This window comes from Pseudophryne corroboree, chromosome 8, assembly GCF_028390025.1.
Source record: "Pseudophryne corroboree isolate aPseCor3 chromosome 8, aPseCor3.hap2, whole genome shotgun sequence".
In the NCBI taxonomy this organism is placed as follows: Eukaryota; Metazoa; Chordata; class Amphibia; order Anura; family Myobatrachidae; genus Pseudophryne; species Pseudophryne corroboree.
This window is the reverse complement of record NC_086451.1, coordinates 438722165-438739840: the sequence shown is the minus strand read 5'-3', so window position 1 is coordinate 438739840 and position 17676 is coordinate 438722165.

The following is a 17676-nucleotide window of genomic DNA, read 5'->3' as shown; positions in this document are numbered from 1 at the left end:
GATAATGCAAGACAGTGTCTATCATATATTACCACAGCCTCTCATTACATTCAGGAGGCGGTCTCTGATGCCGGTGTTCTGGCGGCCAAAACGTCTACTATGTCCATCCTGGCTTGCCGGATTCTGTGGTTGCGGACCTAGTCGGTGGACCTGGACTCTAAGAAAACCTTGGAGGTGCTCCCTTTGAAGGGAGATATACTATTTGGGGAAGATCTGAACAAGATTGTTACTGACTTAGCGTCTGCTAAGACTGCATGTCTTCCCAGTACTAATCCTTCGGCTCCGAAGGCTAAGAGTACCACCTTTCATTCCTTTCGACCTCCAAGTAAATCAAAGGGTCAGGCGTACCCGAAACAAGCTCGCACTTCCAAAATCCCTAAGCCCAAACCTAAACGTTCTTGGGCCACCTGTCAGCCTGCTTCCAAATCAGACAAGTCTGCAGCATGATGGGGCGGGCCTCCCTCTGGGAGACCCCAGGGTGGGAGGCCGACTTCTGCTGTTCACCCAGGTATGGTTACAGACCACTTCAGATGCCTGGGTGAGGGAAGTCGTCACTCACGGATACGCCATCTCTTTCAAGACACATCCCCCTTCACCAGTTTTGCTCGACAATTATCCCTTCGGATCCGTTAAAGCAAAAACTCTACATTTGGTCGTGCAATCTCTCCTGGACACAGGAGTGATAGTGCCGGTGCCTCTGTCTCAGAGAGGCAGGGGGTACTATTCAACGCTGTTCCTAGTTCCGAAGCCGAATGGATCCTCCCGGCCCATTCTCAACCTCAAGTCTTTGAACAAATTTGTGAAGGTATCCAAATTCCGTATGGAAACTCTTCACTCTATTGTTCTGGCTTTGGAGCCCAAGGATTATATGGTATCCCTGGACATACAGGATCCTTACCTACACATACCTATTGCCATGTCGCATCAGCGGTATATGCGGTTTGCTATTGGCAACCTACATTATCAATTCCAAGCCTTGCCTTTTGGACTGCCTACAGCTCCTCAGGTCTTCACCAAGGTCATGGCAGTCATGACGGCCATTCTCCGTCATCAAGGCATCAGGATCCTGCCGTATCTGGACGACTTGCTGGTCCTGGCGAACTCCCCAGAGGTTCTCATCCGTCATCTGGAACTGACGGTCCAATTCCTACAAGCCCACGGGTGGCTCATCAATTGGAAGAAGTCCTCACTGGTCCCTGCTCAGAGCATGGTGCACCTGGGGGCATTGCCAGACACACACATCCATTTGTTTTTGTCTCCAGAGAAGGTCCTGAAACTTCAGGACAGGATAAGATGCTTCCTCTCTCACCCAAGAGTGTGGATACACTCGCGATGCAAGTATTAGGCCTCATGGTGTCGGCTTTCGACATGGTAGAGTACGCTCAATTTAATTCTTGCCCTCTGCAGAGGTTAATCCTTTCCAATATAAAGAGAAGAACAAATGGGTGCGCTATCAATAGCGGCTGGGAAGGGGATGGTAAGTCCCCAAAAAGTGGAATACAAGAAAAGAAAAGATTACCAGCGCTGGCTGATCATGTATATAATGAAACAATCTAGTAACCAAAAGGCTTAAATATAAAATATCACATTTATTTTACAAATGTAAATGAATAAATTGAACAATAAAATTAAATAATTAAAATAAAAATAAGAATAAAATTGTGTATAAGTTTTCAATAAAAATGCCACAAGGTGCCTGAATTATTGGAAAGTCCACATTAGGCAATTGATTGACACTCAAAAGGGACCTTGATCACTGGAGATGTCCATCACTAATCGGTTATTAGTGCATAAACCGAAATATTGCAGATGTGAGGTAGTTACCAGTGATCCTTGGAGCAGATAAAGTCCACCTGTAATTAACTGGATCAGTTGTCCTCTTTGGCATGGAGGGATACGTCCAGAATGGCGGGTACTGCTAGAAAAATGTCCCAATTGCAAGTAGACTCCTGAGGAAGCTGGATCATTTAAAACCAGTGAAACGCGTTGAGCTACCATTTTGTCCTGATATTCATCAGTACCACTGGCTTTCCTGACACTCGGCATTACAACAATTGGGACATTTTTCTAGCAGTACCCGCCATTCTGGACGTATCCCTCCATGCCAAAGAGGACAACTGATCCAGTTAATTACAGGTGGACTTTATCTGCTCCAAGGATCACTGGTAACTACCTCACATCTGCAATATTTCGGTTTATGCACTAATAACCGATTAGTGATGGACATCTCCAGTGATCAAGGTCCCTTTTGAGTGTCAATCAATTGCCTAATGTGGACTTTCCAATAATTCAGGCACCTTGTGGCATTTTTATTGAAAACTTATACACAATTTTATTCTTATTTTTATTTTAATTATTTAATTTTATTGTTCAATTTATTCATTTACATTTGTAAAATGAATGTGATATTTTATATTTAAGCCTTTTGGTTACTAGATTGTTTCATTATATACATGATCAGCCAGCGCTGGTAATCTTTTCTTTTCTTAATCCTTTCCAAGTGGGATGGCCTGCCTCACCGGATCAGGTCTCACATGATTTCCTTGACTCTGGAAGTTCGTCTGTCTCTGAGCTGGTGGCTCCAGGACCAACAATTGAGCAGGGGTCTTCCCTTCTGGATCTACAACTGGGTCCTCCTACGACGGATGCCAGTCTTTGCGGTTGGGGCGCAGTGTTGGAGTAACACTCTCTTCAGGGTCGGTGGACCAAGGAGTAATCTTTCCTCTCGATAAATATTCTGGAGCTGCGGGCAGTGTTCAATGCTCTGAAACTGGCCCTACCTCTGGTACAGAACAGGCCTGTTCAAGTACAGTCAGACAATGCCATCACGTACATGAATCATCAAGTCGGCACTCGAAGCCGCATGGCAATGATGGAAGTGTCAAAGATACATCTATGGGCTGAACGCCATCTGCCAGCCATATCGGCAGTGTTCATTCCGGGGGTCCTCAACTGGGAAGCAGACTTCCTCAGTCATCAGGACATACACGCCGGAGAGTGGAGTATTCATCAGGAAGCCTTTCAACTCCTAGTGGACAAGTGGGACCTACCAGATGTAGACCTGATGGTGTCTCGACACAATCACAAGGTTCCGGTCTTCAGAGCAAAGACAAGGGATCCTCAAGCAGCATTCGTGGACACACTGGCAATTCCATGGAACTTTCGGCTGACGTATGTGTTCCCTCCGGTGTCACTCCTGCCCAGGGTAATAAGGAAGTTCAAGCAAGAAGGAGGAATACTACTGCTAATCGCTCCAGCGTGGCCCAGACGGCATTGGTTCTCAGACCTGCAGGGTCTCTCGATAGAGTGTCCTCTTCTACTTCCGCAACGCCCAGACCTCCTCGTTCAGGGCCCTTGTGTCTACCAGGATCTGGCTCGACTGGCTTTGACGGCGTGGCTCTTGAAGCTTCACTCCTGAGGGCCAAGGGATTCTCTGAGGTGGTCATTCAAACTATGTTGAAAGCCCGTAAACCAGCTTCAGCTTGGATTTATAATAGGGTCTGGAATTCACCTGGTGTGCGGCTAAGAATTATGATGCATACAAGTTCAGTACTGTCAAACTTTTGGCTTTTCTGCAACAGGGCCTGGACTTAGGCCTTCGTCTGGCCTCCCTCAAGGTTCATATTTCAGGCTTGTCAGTATGGTTTCAGAGAAAAATTGCGTCTCTGCCTGACGTTCATACTTTCAATCAGGGTGTTTTATGGATTCAGCCTCCCTATGTCCCTCCTGTGGCTCCTTAGGATTTGTCTGTTGCTCTGAATGCCCTACAAGAGTCTCCATTTGAACCTCTTGAGTCTGAGGACCTTAAATGGCTTACGCTTAAGGTGTTGTTTTGCTGGCTATTGCCTCTGCTTGAAGGGTGTCGGACTTAGGTGCCTTATCCTGTCGGTCACCCTTTCTGATTTTTCACCGTGACCGTGCTGTTCTTAGAACTCGCCCTGGTTATCTACCGAAGGTGGTGTCTTATTTCCACCTTAACCAAGAGATTGTGGTTCCGGCCTTTATCTCTCCTGGTATGTCCTCCAAAGAGCAGTCTTTGGATGTGGTACGGGCTCTCCGTATATATGTGAAGAGAACCACCTCTCTTAGGAGATCTGATTCTCTCTTTGTCCTTTTTGGTTTTCACAAACGTGGCTGGCCAGCAAATAAGCAAACTTTGGCCAGATGGATTAAAATGGTGATTGCACAAGCTTATGCGCAGGCTGGACTCCCAGCTCCTACTGCTATCACGGCCCATTCTACTCGGTCTGTTGGACCTTCTTGGGCGGCCTGCCGTGGCGCGTCCCTAGAACAATTGTGCAAGGCGGCTACATGGTCCTCAGTGAACACGTTCATCAGGTTCTATGCCTTCGATACTTCCGCCTCCCAGGATGCTTCCTTTGGACGCCTAGTTCTTGTACCCGCTACAGTGCGTCCCCTCCCATGAGGAATTGCTTTAGGACATCCCCGATGTTATTCCCTGTGGAATACCAGTGTACCCCGCTGCATAAAAGGAGATTTATGGTAAGACTTACCATTGTTAAATATCTTTCTGCGAGGTACACTGGATTCCACAGGGGCGCCCACCCTGACGCACTTAGCTTCTTTGGGTTTGTATGGCATTAGCCGCTGGTACCTTCTCCTGTCGTGAGAATGTGGTTCTCTGTGGCTAACTACTATCATCTCTTTTCCCTGCTACTGCATTGGACTGGTTAACAAAACTGAGCTCCAGTGCCTGGAGGCGGGGATATAGAGGAGGCGGTGCAGTGCATCCTGTGAGCATTCAAAGCTTTAGCCTGTTGGTGCCAACTCTACACCCCGACGTTATTCCCTGTGGAATCCAGTGTACCTTGCAGAAAGAGATTAAACCATGGTAAGTCTTACCATAAATCTCCTTTATATATATATATATATATATATATATATATATATATATAGCTATAGATATGTGATACTGGGACACACAACACAGCACACTATTGGTACAAAACCATTGAGTTCTACTACTGATTTTGATTTTTTGGGTATCACATGCCGATTTTTAAGATTGATCAGGTTGTGAATTATATGAATCTCCAGTGGGTTTTTGATACCATAATTTCCACACTTTTATCCCTCCTGATTGGCCAGGCATTATTGGCTATGTACTCATAGTGGATGATCCACTTTTTACCGATGTTAATATCCCAGAGCAAATGAATCCATTGATTTTTTGAGGCTAATTTCTCGAATAAGATGTACCCCTGATGAAGTCTCTGTGAGAGACGAAACGCGTTGGGTTATCAAATTTGTTGTGAGCTGACCTCCAACTTACAATCCTTGAAGGAGGAGTTTCCAAAATAAATATTTGTACATCTGCTCTTATGTGGACCACCACTGGATGTTAGTGGTGGTTGAAATGTTTTATGGACAGTTATATCAATACAGTATCAGATGATCTTTTATAAATGTTAATAAATTTTACATATTGGAACATATTGTTTGTTTTCCTAAACAAGATTTTATTTGACATTAGGTCATTCTGTCACAAAAATAGGGGTGTTATAACAACCCCAAGGCGTCAATTACACTAATACTACATATTTGTTTTTTGTTTTTTTTCTCATAATAGGGAACCTGGTGTAATAAGGCAGCCGATCCTAATTATTGAATGTGATCTCTACCCTATTACTCTATTTTCATTCAGCGCAGAAAGAGTTTTTTTGTTTTGTTTTATTTATATATATATATATATATATATATATATATAGAATAGGAAAAACAGATCCTGAGTGCGCTCTGTTGGATGTATAGATAAAGCGGAAGTCCTTCCAAGTAGGTGTATCTTATACTATGGATAATTGGATTTCTTGGGTTCCTGCAGTGGATAACCCCTCACCAGAAAGTCACCTAAACAAATGGCCCAAGGCCAATTAGAATAAAAATATTTAATACAAAGAAATTCATAAAAGTCTTTAGCGTGAAAATTTTTTACAACAGGTTGTACATAAATTTTAGTAACTCTGACAACAGAGACATCCAGTAGGCAGATGTATAAACTCCCTCACCTTAGCAAGGTGTACGCTTGGCAAAGGGAGTAATTTTCCTATCTGGAATACTGACTAATGACTGATAAACCCAATGCGTTTCGTCAGTTTGACTTCATCAGGGGTAACAAAAAAGTTTTTGTGTTGAAAACACCTATAAACTCTATAATTCTGCATAAAGAGTATTATGATCAACCTTTATATAATTAAACTCATTGTTCATTCTGAAACTCCTACACACATGGTTGCAGTTTGAGACATTCTCTGGGATACAACTGTGGGTCCTATGTGGGAGTTCCAGTGCTTTTAGCAATTATTGACTCTGTTTCTGGAAATACCAGTTGATACACTATTGTACTTTTATAATAGGCATTTTAACCGAGTGTACCGAACTAATCCATATGTTCAGGCGGACTAAGTAAAGTCTGACCATGAAGTCAATTTTTAAAGGAATATTACCCCTTTTTTATACAATGAGTTTAATTATATAAAGGTTGATCATAATACTCTTTATGCAGAATTATAGAGTTTATAGGTGTTTTCAACACAAAAACTTTTTTGTTACCCCTGATGAAGTCAAACTGACGAAACGCATTGGGTTTATCAGTCATTAGTCAGTATTCCAGATAGGAAAATCACTCCCTTTGCCAAGCGTACACCTTGCTAAGGTGAGGGAGTTTATACATCTGCCTACTGGATGTCTCTGTTGTCAGAGTTACTAAAATTTATGTACAACCTGTTGTAAAAAAATTTCACGCTAAAGACTTTTATGAATTTCTTTGTATTAAATATTTTTATTCTAATTGGCCTTGGGCCATTTGTTTGGGTGACTTTCTGGTGAGGGGTTATCCACTGCAGGAACCCAAGGAATCCAATTATCCATAGTATAAGATACACCTACTTGGAAGGACTTCCGCTTTATCTATACATCCAACAGAGCGCACTCAGGATCTGTTTTTCCTATTCTATGTATGTTTGAGATCTGGCAACGGAGGTCTCGCCTGTAGTGCTGCTGGTTCTACGAGCGCAAGATAAGGATATTTTTGTGTTTTATATATATATATATATTTATATATATATATATATATATATATAAACCCTGTAAACATATGCACACTCACACATATGGAAAACCCCCATAGAAATCCTGCATTTGCTCTTGTATAGGGAACATTGATCATGATAACATTGTGACTTGTGATACAGGTAATTAAGTTGTGATACTAAAGTATGGGGATGGTGGAAATTATTGGGGGAGAATTGTGACCAGAATGTATCAGTGATATCACCTGCTTTGCACAGTTAATGAAATGCCCTGGAACTTAATTTCTCCAAATGTTAATTTTTTCACCTACTTTCATAGAAATTAAGGATGATGTAAAGACCCCATAACATACCTCCCAACACATATAGAAGGTAACAAAGTGACTTTTTCAATTAATAATAACTGATTGTCTACACAATACATTTTTGAAGTATCAAAAAAGTTTATGTCATACTTCAAGACAGAGTATTACAGTAAAAGAGCCATTACATTGAGTTTTCAATCCAATAATGTGCCGGACTTTATGTCCTTGCAGATTATCAGATCCTGGTAATTCATTATTATGAATGATGTGGTGATCCAAATTCACTAAAACAGATACAATCTCTTAAAGTGAAAGGTTTGTAATATCACTGGTGGAAGGGAATTCATGGCAACAGAAATTCAGCTGCCATTGGTCAGGCATTCTAATCCTTCATGGAAATGTCTACGCATCGTCTCTAGCTCATCAGCAAACAGTACAGGTGGCAGTAGTACTGAACCCCGTATTCTTGTGTTACTACATCTTGGTCAGCCGCAAAGTCATGTTATTAGTGACTGGTCGCATCTGCACTAGAGGCATAGATAGGGTTTTCGGAGCCCATGGCAAGATGGAAAATGCTCCCCCCCAAAAAAAACAACAACAAACCCACTAAAAGAAGCATGTGCGCGCGGCGAAAAAAAAATGGGCGTGGCCACACACCAGAAGGGGTGTGGCCACGCACCAGAGCGCCAGTTACATTGCCCCACAGTGCCAGATACAATGCCACACAGTGCCGGATACATGCCCCACAGTGCCAGATACATGCCCCACAGTGCCAGATACATTGCCCCACAGTGCCAGATACATTGCCCCACAGTGCCAGATACATTGCCCTACAGTGCCAGTTACATTGCCCCACAGTGCCAGTTATATTGCCCCACAGTGCCAGATACATTGCCCCACAGTGCCAGATACATGCCCCACTGTGCCAGATACATGCCCCACTGTGCCAGATACATGCCCCACTGTGCCAGTTACATGCCCCACTGTGCTCCCCCCCCACCCCCCGGTCACTCACCGCTTGTTGATATGTGAGGGGAGGAGAGCGCAGCGCAGCGCCTCTCCTTCCCCTCACCGCTCCAGGTCTCCGGCGGCTGTGTGGCGCCGGTTCGCTAGCCAATCAGAGCTCGCGGACCGGCAGCCAATCAGGAGCCGGTCCGCAAGCTCTGATTGGCTAACACCGCCGGAGACCGGACACACGCAGCGCTGCTAGTGCTGGCAGCGGCGGTGAGGGGAGGGAGAGACGCTGCGCTCTTCTCCCCTCACATTTCGGCGTGACGGGGGCGAGTGGGGCATGATGCCCTGGCCGCCGGCGGCGCCCCCCTCTCCTGGGCCTGCCAAGGCGCCCAGGGCACGTGCCCCACTCACCCTACCCTAGTTACGCCTCTGATCTGCATTATCTACTAAAGCCACCGACAACTTCCCACTGACCCGCACGCACGTCATCCTGAGCAAAGATCAAATCTTAGAGACAATTTCCTGCAGACCTTCACAGCCAGCTACAGCGGAACTGTCGCCTGACCACAAAAAAAAAGATTTTACTCACCGGTAAATCTATTTCTCGTAGTCCGTAGTGGATGCTGGGGACTCTGTAAGTACCATGGGTAATAGACGGGCTCCGCAGGAGACTGGGCACTCTAAGAAAGATTTAGTACTACTGGTGTGCACTGGCTCCTCCCTCTATGCCCCTCCTCCAGACCTCAGTTAAGGAAACTGTGCCCGGAAGAGCTGACATTACAAGGAAAGGATTTTGGAATCCAGGGTAAGACTCATACCAGCCACGCCAATCACACCGTATAACTTGTGATAACATACCCAGTCAACAGTATGAACAACAACAGAGCATCAGACAAACCTGATGCAACCATAACATAACCTTTATTTAAGCAATAACTATGGCCCTCATTCCGAGTTGATCGGTCGCAAGGCGAATTTAGCAGAGTTACACACGCTAAGCCGCCGCCTACTGGGAGTGAATCTTAGCTTCTTAAAATTGCGACCGATGTATTCGCAATATTGCGATTACTAACTACTTAGCAGTTTCAGAGTAGCTTCAGACTTACTCTGCCTGTGCGATCAGTTCAGTGCTTGTCGTTCCTGGTTGACGTCACAAACACACCCAGCGTTCGCCCAGGCACTCCCACCGTTTCTCCGGCCACTCCTGCGTTTTTTCCGGAAACGGTAGCGTTTTCAGCCACACGCCCCTGAAACGCCGTGTTTCCGCCCAGTAACACCCATTTCCTGTCAATCACATTACGTTCGCCGGAGCGATGAAAAAGCCGTGAGTAAAATTACTTTCTACATAGCAAAGTTACTTGGCGCAGTCGCAGTGCGAACATTGCGCATGCGTACTAAGCGGATTTTCATTGCGATGCGATGAAAAATACCGAGCGAACAACTCGGAATGAGGGCCTATATACAATTATTGCAGAAGAAGTCCGCACTTGGGACGGGCGCCCAGCATCCACTACGGACTACGAGAAATAGATTTACCGGTGAGTAAAATCTTATTTTCTCTAACGTCCTAGTGGATGCTGGGGACTCCGTAAGGACCATGGGGATTATACCAAAGCTCCCAAATGGGCGGGAGAGTGCGGATGACTCTGCAGCACCGAATGAGCAAACACAAGGTCCTCCTCAGCCAGGGTATCAAACTTGTAGAACTTTGCAAAAGTGTTTGAACCCGACCAAGTAGCTGCCCGGCAAAGCTGTAATGCCGAGACCCCTCGGGCAGCCGCCCAAGAAGAGCCCACCTTCCTTGTGGAATGGGCTTTTACTGATTTTGGAGGCGGCAAGCCAGCCGCAGAATGAGCCTGCTGAATCGTGTTACAGATCCAGCGAGCAATAGTTTGCTTTGAAGCAGGAGCACCCAGCTTGTTGGATGCATACAAGATAAACAGCGAGTCGGGTTTCCTGACTCCAGCCGATCTGGCTGCATAAATCTTCAAAGCCCTGACTACATCTAGTAACTTGGAATCCTCCAAGTCACGAGTAGCCGCAGGCACCACAATAGGTTGGTTCACATGAAAAGATGGCACCACCTTTGGCAGAAATTGCGGACGAGTCCGTAATTCTGCCCTGTCCATATGGAAAACCAGATAGGGGCTTTTACCTGACAAGCCGCCAATTTTTGACCACTTTCCACGTGAGATATTTTAACTCCACGGTCTTAAGCGGCTCAAACCAGTGAGATTTCAGGAAACTCAACACCACGTTAAGATCCCAAGGTGCCACTGGTGGCACAAAAAAGGGGCTGAATATGCAGCACTCCCTTTACAAACGTCTGAACTTCAGGTAGAGAAGCTAGTTTTTGTATGAAAGAAAATGGATCGGGCCAAAATCTGGACCCTAATGGACCCCAATTCTAGGCCCAAAGTCACTCCCGACTGTAGGAAGTGAAGGAAACGGCCCAGCTGGACTTCCTCTGTAGAGGCATTCCTGGCCTCACACCCAGCAACATATTTTCGCCATATACGGTGATAATGTTTAGCCGTCACGTCCTTCCTAGCCCTTATCAGCGTAGGAATAACCTCATCCGGAATCCCTCTTTTCTACTAGGATCCGGCGTCCAACCGCCATGCCTTCAAACGCAGCTGCGGTAAGTCTTGGAACATACAAGGTCCCTGCTGCAACAGATCCTGCCCTAGAGGCAGAGGCCATGGGTCCTCTGTGAGCATTTCTTGCAGCTCTAGATATTAAGTCCTTCTTGGCCAAACCGGAACAATGAGTATTGTTCTCACTCCTCTTTTCCTTATGATTCTCAGCACCTTGGGTAAGAGAGGAAAAGGAGGAAACACATAAACTGACTGGAACATCCACGGTGTCACCAGTGCGTCTACAGCTACCGCCTGAGAGTCTCTTGACCTGGCGCAATACCTCTGTAGCTTTTTGTTGAGGCGGGACGCCATCATGTCCACCTGTGGCAGTTCCCACCGACCTACAAGCTGCGCGAAGACTTCTTGATGAAGTCCCCACTCTCCCGGGTGGAGGTCGTGCCTGCTGAGGAAGTCTGCTTCCCAGTTGTACACTCCCGGAATGAACACTGCTGACAGTGCGCTTACGTGATTCTCCGCCCAGCAAAGAATTCTGGTGGCTTCTACCATCGCCACCCTGCTCCTTGTGCCGCCTAGGCGGTTTACATGAGCCACTGCGGTGATATTGTCTGACTGAATCAGAACCGGTTGGTCGCGAAGCAGGGTCTCCGCTTGACTTAGGGCGTTGTATATGGCCCTTAGTTCCAGGATATTGATGTGAAGCCAAGTTCCCTGCCTTGACCACAGCCCTTGGAAATTTCTTCCCTGTGTGACTGCCCCCCACCCTCGGAGGCTTGCATCCGTGGTCACCAGGACCCAGTCCTGAATGCCGAATCTGCGACCTTCGAGAAGGTGAGCACTCTGCAGCCACCACAGGAGAGACACCCTGGCTCTGTGGGATAGGGTGCTTAACCGATGCATCTGAAGATGTGATCCGGACCACTTGTCCAGTAAGTCCCATTGGAAGGTCATCGTATGGAACCTGCCGAAGGGAATGGCCTCGTATGATGCCACCCTCCTTCCCAGGACTCGAGTGCAGTGATGCACTGACACCTATTTTGGTTTTAATAGATTCCTGACCAGTGTCACGAGCTCCTGAGCTCTCTCTATCGGGAGATAAACCCTTTTCTGGTCTGTGTCTAGGATCATGCCTAGGAGAGGCAGATGAGCTGTAAGAACCAACTGCGACTTTGGAATATATAGAATCCAGCCGTGTTGCCGTTACACTTCCAGAGAAAGTGATACGCTGTTCAGCAACTGCTCTCTTGATCTCGCTTTTATGAGGAGATCGTCCAAGTACGTGATAATAGTGACACCTTGCTTCCGCAGGAGCACCATCATTTCCGCCATTACATTGGTGAATATTCTCAAGGCCGTGGAGAGACCAAACGGCAACGTCTGAAATTGGTAATGACAATCCCGTACCGCAATTCTAAGGTACGCCTGATGAGGTGGATAAATGGGGACATGAAGGTATGCATCCTTTATGTCCCGAGTCACCATAAAATCTCCCCCTTTCAGGTTTGCAATAACCGCTCTTAGCGATTCCATCTTGAACTTGAACCTTTTCAGGTATATGTTCAGGGATTTTAAATTCAATATGGGTCCGACCGAACCGTCTGGTTTCGGGACTACAACATGGTCGAATAATAACCCCCTCCTTGTTGAAGGAGGGGAACCTTGACCACCACCTGTTGAAGATACAATTTGTGAATTGCAGTTAACACTGTTTCCCTCTCGTGGGGGGAAGCCGGCAGGGCCGTCGGTGAGGGGGCATCTTCTCAAAGTCCAGCTTGTATCCCTGAGACACAATATCTATTGCCCAGGGATCTAACAGGGAGTGAACCCACTTGTGGCTGAACTTACGAAGGCGTGCCCCCACTGGGCCTAGCTCCGCCTGTGGAGCCCCAGCGACATGCAGTGGATCTTTGTAGAGGCCGGGGAGGACTTCTGTTCCTGGGAACTAGCTGTGTTGTGCAGCTTCTTTCCTCTGCCCCCGCCTCTGGCAAGAAAGGACGCACCTCGGACTTTCTTGTTTCTTTATTCGAAAGGCTGCATTTGATAATGTCGTGCTTTCCTAGGCTGTGCAGGAATATAAGGCAAAATATCAGAAATACCAGCTATAGCTGTGGAGACCAGGTCCGAGAACCCTTCTCCACACAATCCTCAGCCTTCCATATGCCTCCTAAGTCGGCATCATCTGTCCATTGCACATTCTACAGGACACGTCAAGCAGAAATCGACATAGCTTTGACTCTAGGACCCAGTATACTCATGTCTCTTTGGGCATGTTTTATATATATATACATACCTATCTCTTAAGACAGCGTCTTTAATATATATATATATACAGAGACTTGGCTGTCAGCACTGCACTACTGGAGGGTCTACCACGTGTTCTAAATTGGTTAGACATTATACCCATTTGAATTGCCTTCACTCCTGAGTCTCTGAGTGTCAGGTTCAAGCTGCTGACCGACGAGGTTCCTTATGCTTGTGAACCAGTTAGATTCTATACACAGGGCCGGTTCAAGGGCGCTCTGCGCCCCGGGCAGGAAATGGGGCGTGGCCTAATACAGGAGGCGTGGTCAATTACGCCCCCTGTACATTAAAAGCGCCGCTTGAATGCTGAGCGGTGCGCGATGACGTCATCGCGCACCGCTCAGCAAAGTTACTCTCCAGGAAGGGAAACTAGACGCATAGCGTCTAGTTCCCTTCAGGAGGCGGACGGGGACGGGGATGGGGACGGGGACGGCAGCGGAGGCGGACAGGGACACAGCGGGCAGCAGTGACGGATCTTGCCACGGTGCGGCGCCCTCCGGATGGCGCCAGCGCCCTCCGGAAGGCGGCGTCCCAGGCAAAAGTCCTGCTTGCCCGTGGCAAGATCCGCCACTGTCTATACACATATGAATCTTCCCCATATTCGAATATCTGAATGTCAGACTCAAGCTGATGATATATGAGGTATGGTCCTCGCTGTATCAATCAAGTCCCATTGAAATATTGAAACGTTGTTCATACATCTTTGAATGACCTTTTATGTGCTGACAGTATGTTCTGAAATGAAGAGATTTTACCCCTGATGAAGTCTTGGAACAAGACGAAACGCGTTGGATAATTTATCTATCTATTATCTGATGTTACCTCCGAATCTACAATAAGGAGAAGGAGGAAATCGTAGTGATATATCTACGCTTTTTCCTCATCACTACAAACTGATTGTTCAAATTGTGCGACAAATGTAAATGTATCAACTCTGTATACTTATGAACATTTGTGTCGGGTTTATATGTTGTTTTAATAAATTTTTATGTTAGTATTTGTTATCTGACGTAATTTATCCGGAGAGTACTGTAAGGGTCCGTTTTTAGGTAGGGCGTTGATATAACTCCCTTGGCGCCATCTCCTCTATTTCGTTTCATATTTTCACACATTTAGTTCCTCCTAACAGGGAACTTAGAGGATACAGGCAGCCATATAATTAATTAATTTTAGTGTTTTATTTGAAATAGCGCAGTGGGAGAGTAATTCTTGTCATATATATATATATATATATATATATATATATCTATATGCATACTAGGGTCTCCATCTCTGCTGATAAGGTACCTGTCCACGCTGCCACAGCGCTATAAACCCATGCCGACACAATCGCCGGTCTGAGTAGTGTACTAGAATGTGCACGCTATCTGCAGGATCCCTGAGAATAGCTAGTACTACCTTCTGGGCAAACGTGACACCCTAGGGGAAGATTCCCATCACAACCTGGCCCTAGTGGGGAAAGGATACTGCCTGAGAATTTTTTTGTGGGAAGCTGCAGTCTCTTGTCTGGAGATTCCCGCTCTTTTTCCTCATGAGAGGAGGGAAATTTACCTCAGCTTTCTTCCCCTTAACATGTGTACCCTTGTGTCAGGGACAAATGAGTCATCAATGATATGCAAATCATCTTTTATTACAATAATCATATATTGAATACCTTTCAGCCATTTTGGTTGTAACTTTGCATTATCGTAGTCGACACTGGAGTCAAACTCCGTGTCGATATCAGTGTTTATTATTTTGAATAGTGAGCATTGTGAGACTCTGAAGGTCTCTGTGACATAGAGACAGACATGGGTAGATTTCCTGTCTGTTCTCTAATCTTTTGTGCAATAAATTCACCTCAGCACTTACACATATCCAAACAGGTGTCGGCGTTGTCGACGGAGACACCCTCTCGCACACATATTTGCTCTATCTCCTCCTTAGGGGAGCCTTTTACCTCAGACATGTCGACACACACGTACCGACACACCACACACACAGGGGATGCTCTATTTGAAGACAGTTCCCTCACAAGGCCCTTTGGAGAGAAAGAGAGAGAGTATGCCAGCACACACCCCAACGCTATATGACCCAGGAATCACACAGTAACTTAGTGTTAACCCAGTAGCTGCTGTATATATTGTTTTTACGCAAAATTTATGTGCCCCCCCCTCTCTTTTTCACCCTCTCTATCGTGCTTCTGCAGGGGAGAGCCTGGGGAGCTTCTTCTCAGCGGAGCTGTGGAGAGAATATGGCGCTGGTGAGTGCTGAGGCAGAAGGCCCCGCCCCCTCAGCGGCGGGCTTCTCCCGTGATTTTGTGTAAAATTAATGGCGGGGGCTCATGCAAATAACAGTGTCCAACTGTATATATGCTGCTTTTTGCCAGGAGGTAATCAATTGCTGCCCAGGGCGCCCCCCCCCCCCCTCCTGCGCCCTGCACCCTACAGTGACCGGAGTGTGTGGGTTAGTGTGGGCGCAATGGCGCACAGCTGCAGTGCTGTGCGCTACCTCATATGAAGACAGGAGTCTTCTGCCGCCGATTTTGACGTCTTCTTGCTTCAACCCGCCGGCTTCTGACTTCTGGCTCTGCGAGGGGGACGGCGGCGCGGCTCCGGGAACGGACGACAAGGTCAGGTCCTGTGTTCGATCCCTCTGGAGCTAATGGTGTCCAGTAGCCTAAGAAGCGCAACCTAGCCGCAGTTAGTAGGTTTGCTTCTCTCCCCTCAGTCCCACGTAGCAGAGAGTCTGTTGCCAGCAGAAGCTCTCTGAAAATAAAAAACCTAACTAAAATACTTTCTTATTAGCAAGCTCAGGAGAGCTCACTAAAATGCACCCAGCTCTGTCCGGGCACAGATTCTAACTAAGGTCTGGAGGAGGGGCATAGAGGGAGGAGCCAGTGCACACCAGTAGTACTAAATCTTTCTTAGAGTGCCCAGTCTCCTGCGGAGCCCGTCTATTCCCCATGGTCCTTACGGAGTCCCCAGCATCCACTAGGACGTTAGAGAAATAAAATCTGTCTGCGTAACGCCTTGCATGAAATAGAAACGTGTGTCTTAACAAGTGATAACTATTCCTAATCGTAGTCCACGTGGATGGTAAAGTATGATAAAGTTAAAAATCTAATTTGTCATGTCGACCTTTTAGTTTGTCGACCTGTCCTGTGTCGACCATTTTCATGTGGTCGACCTAGTGACTGCCAGCCTAAGTAGGGTCGACCTGCCAAACGGATACTGTGCCAGGGGAGCTGCCTTGCCACTTGGAGTGCCTGTAAAAACGCTCAGAGCAGCAGGCTAGTGAGCCGGATCAATGTGACCCACCCACTCGCCCCTGGGGTGTTTAGTTATGATGGCTTGAGCACTATTTAGGGGGCGGATGCAATGGAGCCCTATTACAGAGCTGGCGCGCGGAATATATTCAGTGATGCTCCCCAGTGTTTCCCCCTGCCCACGGAACACTGCAGCTTGTGGATGGGGCAGTAGAACAGTGGGCCTAATTCTTGTTTGTAAGTAAAGCAACAAAGCAAGCAACTGGGCAAAACCATGCTGCACTGCATGTGGGGCAGATGTAACACGTGCAGAGAGATTTAGATCTGGGTGGGTTCTATTTGTTCTGTGCAGGATAAATACTGGCTGCTTTTGCCTGTAGCCCACACATACTGGACAGTTTTATTTACACTGCAATTGAGATTTCAGTTTGAACACGCCCCACCCAAATCTAACTCCTTCTCTGCACATGTTACATCTGCCCCACCTGCAGAGCAGCATAGCTTTGCCCAGGTGCTTGCTTTACTGTACTTACAAACATGAATCAGGCCCAGTGTCCGAAAAGCGGGACAGTTGGGAGGTATGCCATAATAATATATAGCAGAGTAGTATTACATCCGAATGACCCCTAAATGCTTTTATATTGAAAATGTGCTATCATGTAGTACTGAAAGATCCGTATTGGACCAGACCTAAGTTTTCTGCACAATGGGGGTCATTCCGAGTTGTTCGCTCGCAAGCTGCTTTTAGCAGCTTTGCACACGCTAAGCCGCCGTCTACTGGGAGTGAATCTTAGCTTCTTAAAATTGCGAACGAAAGATTCGCATTATTGCGAAAATACATCTCTGTGCAGTTTCTGAGTAGCTCGAGACTTACTCGGCATCTGCGATCAGTTCAGTGCTTGTCGTTCCTGGTTTGACGTCACAAACACACCCAGCGTTCGCCCAGACACTCCTCCGTTTCTCCAGCCACTTCCACGTTTTTCCCAGAAACTGTAGCGTTTTTTCACACACACCCATAAAACGGCCTGTTTCCGCCCAGAAACACCCACTTCCTGTCAATCACATTACGATCACTAGAACGAAGAAAAAACCGTGAGTAAAATTCCTAACTGCATAGCAAATTTACTTGGCGCAGTCGCAGTGCGGACATTGCACATGCGCACTAAGCGGAAAATCGCTGCTATGCGAAAAAATTTACCGAGCGAACAACTCGGAATGAGGGC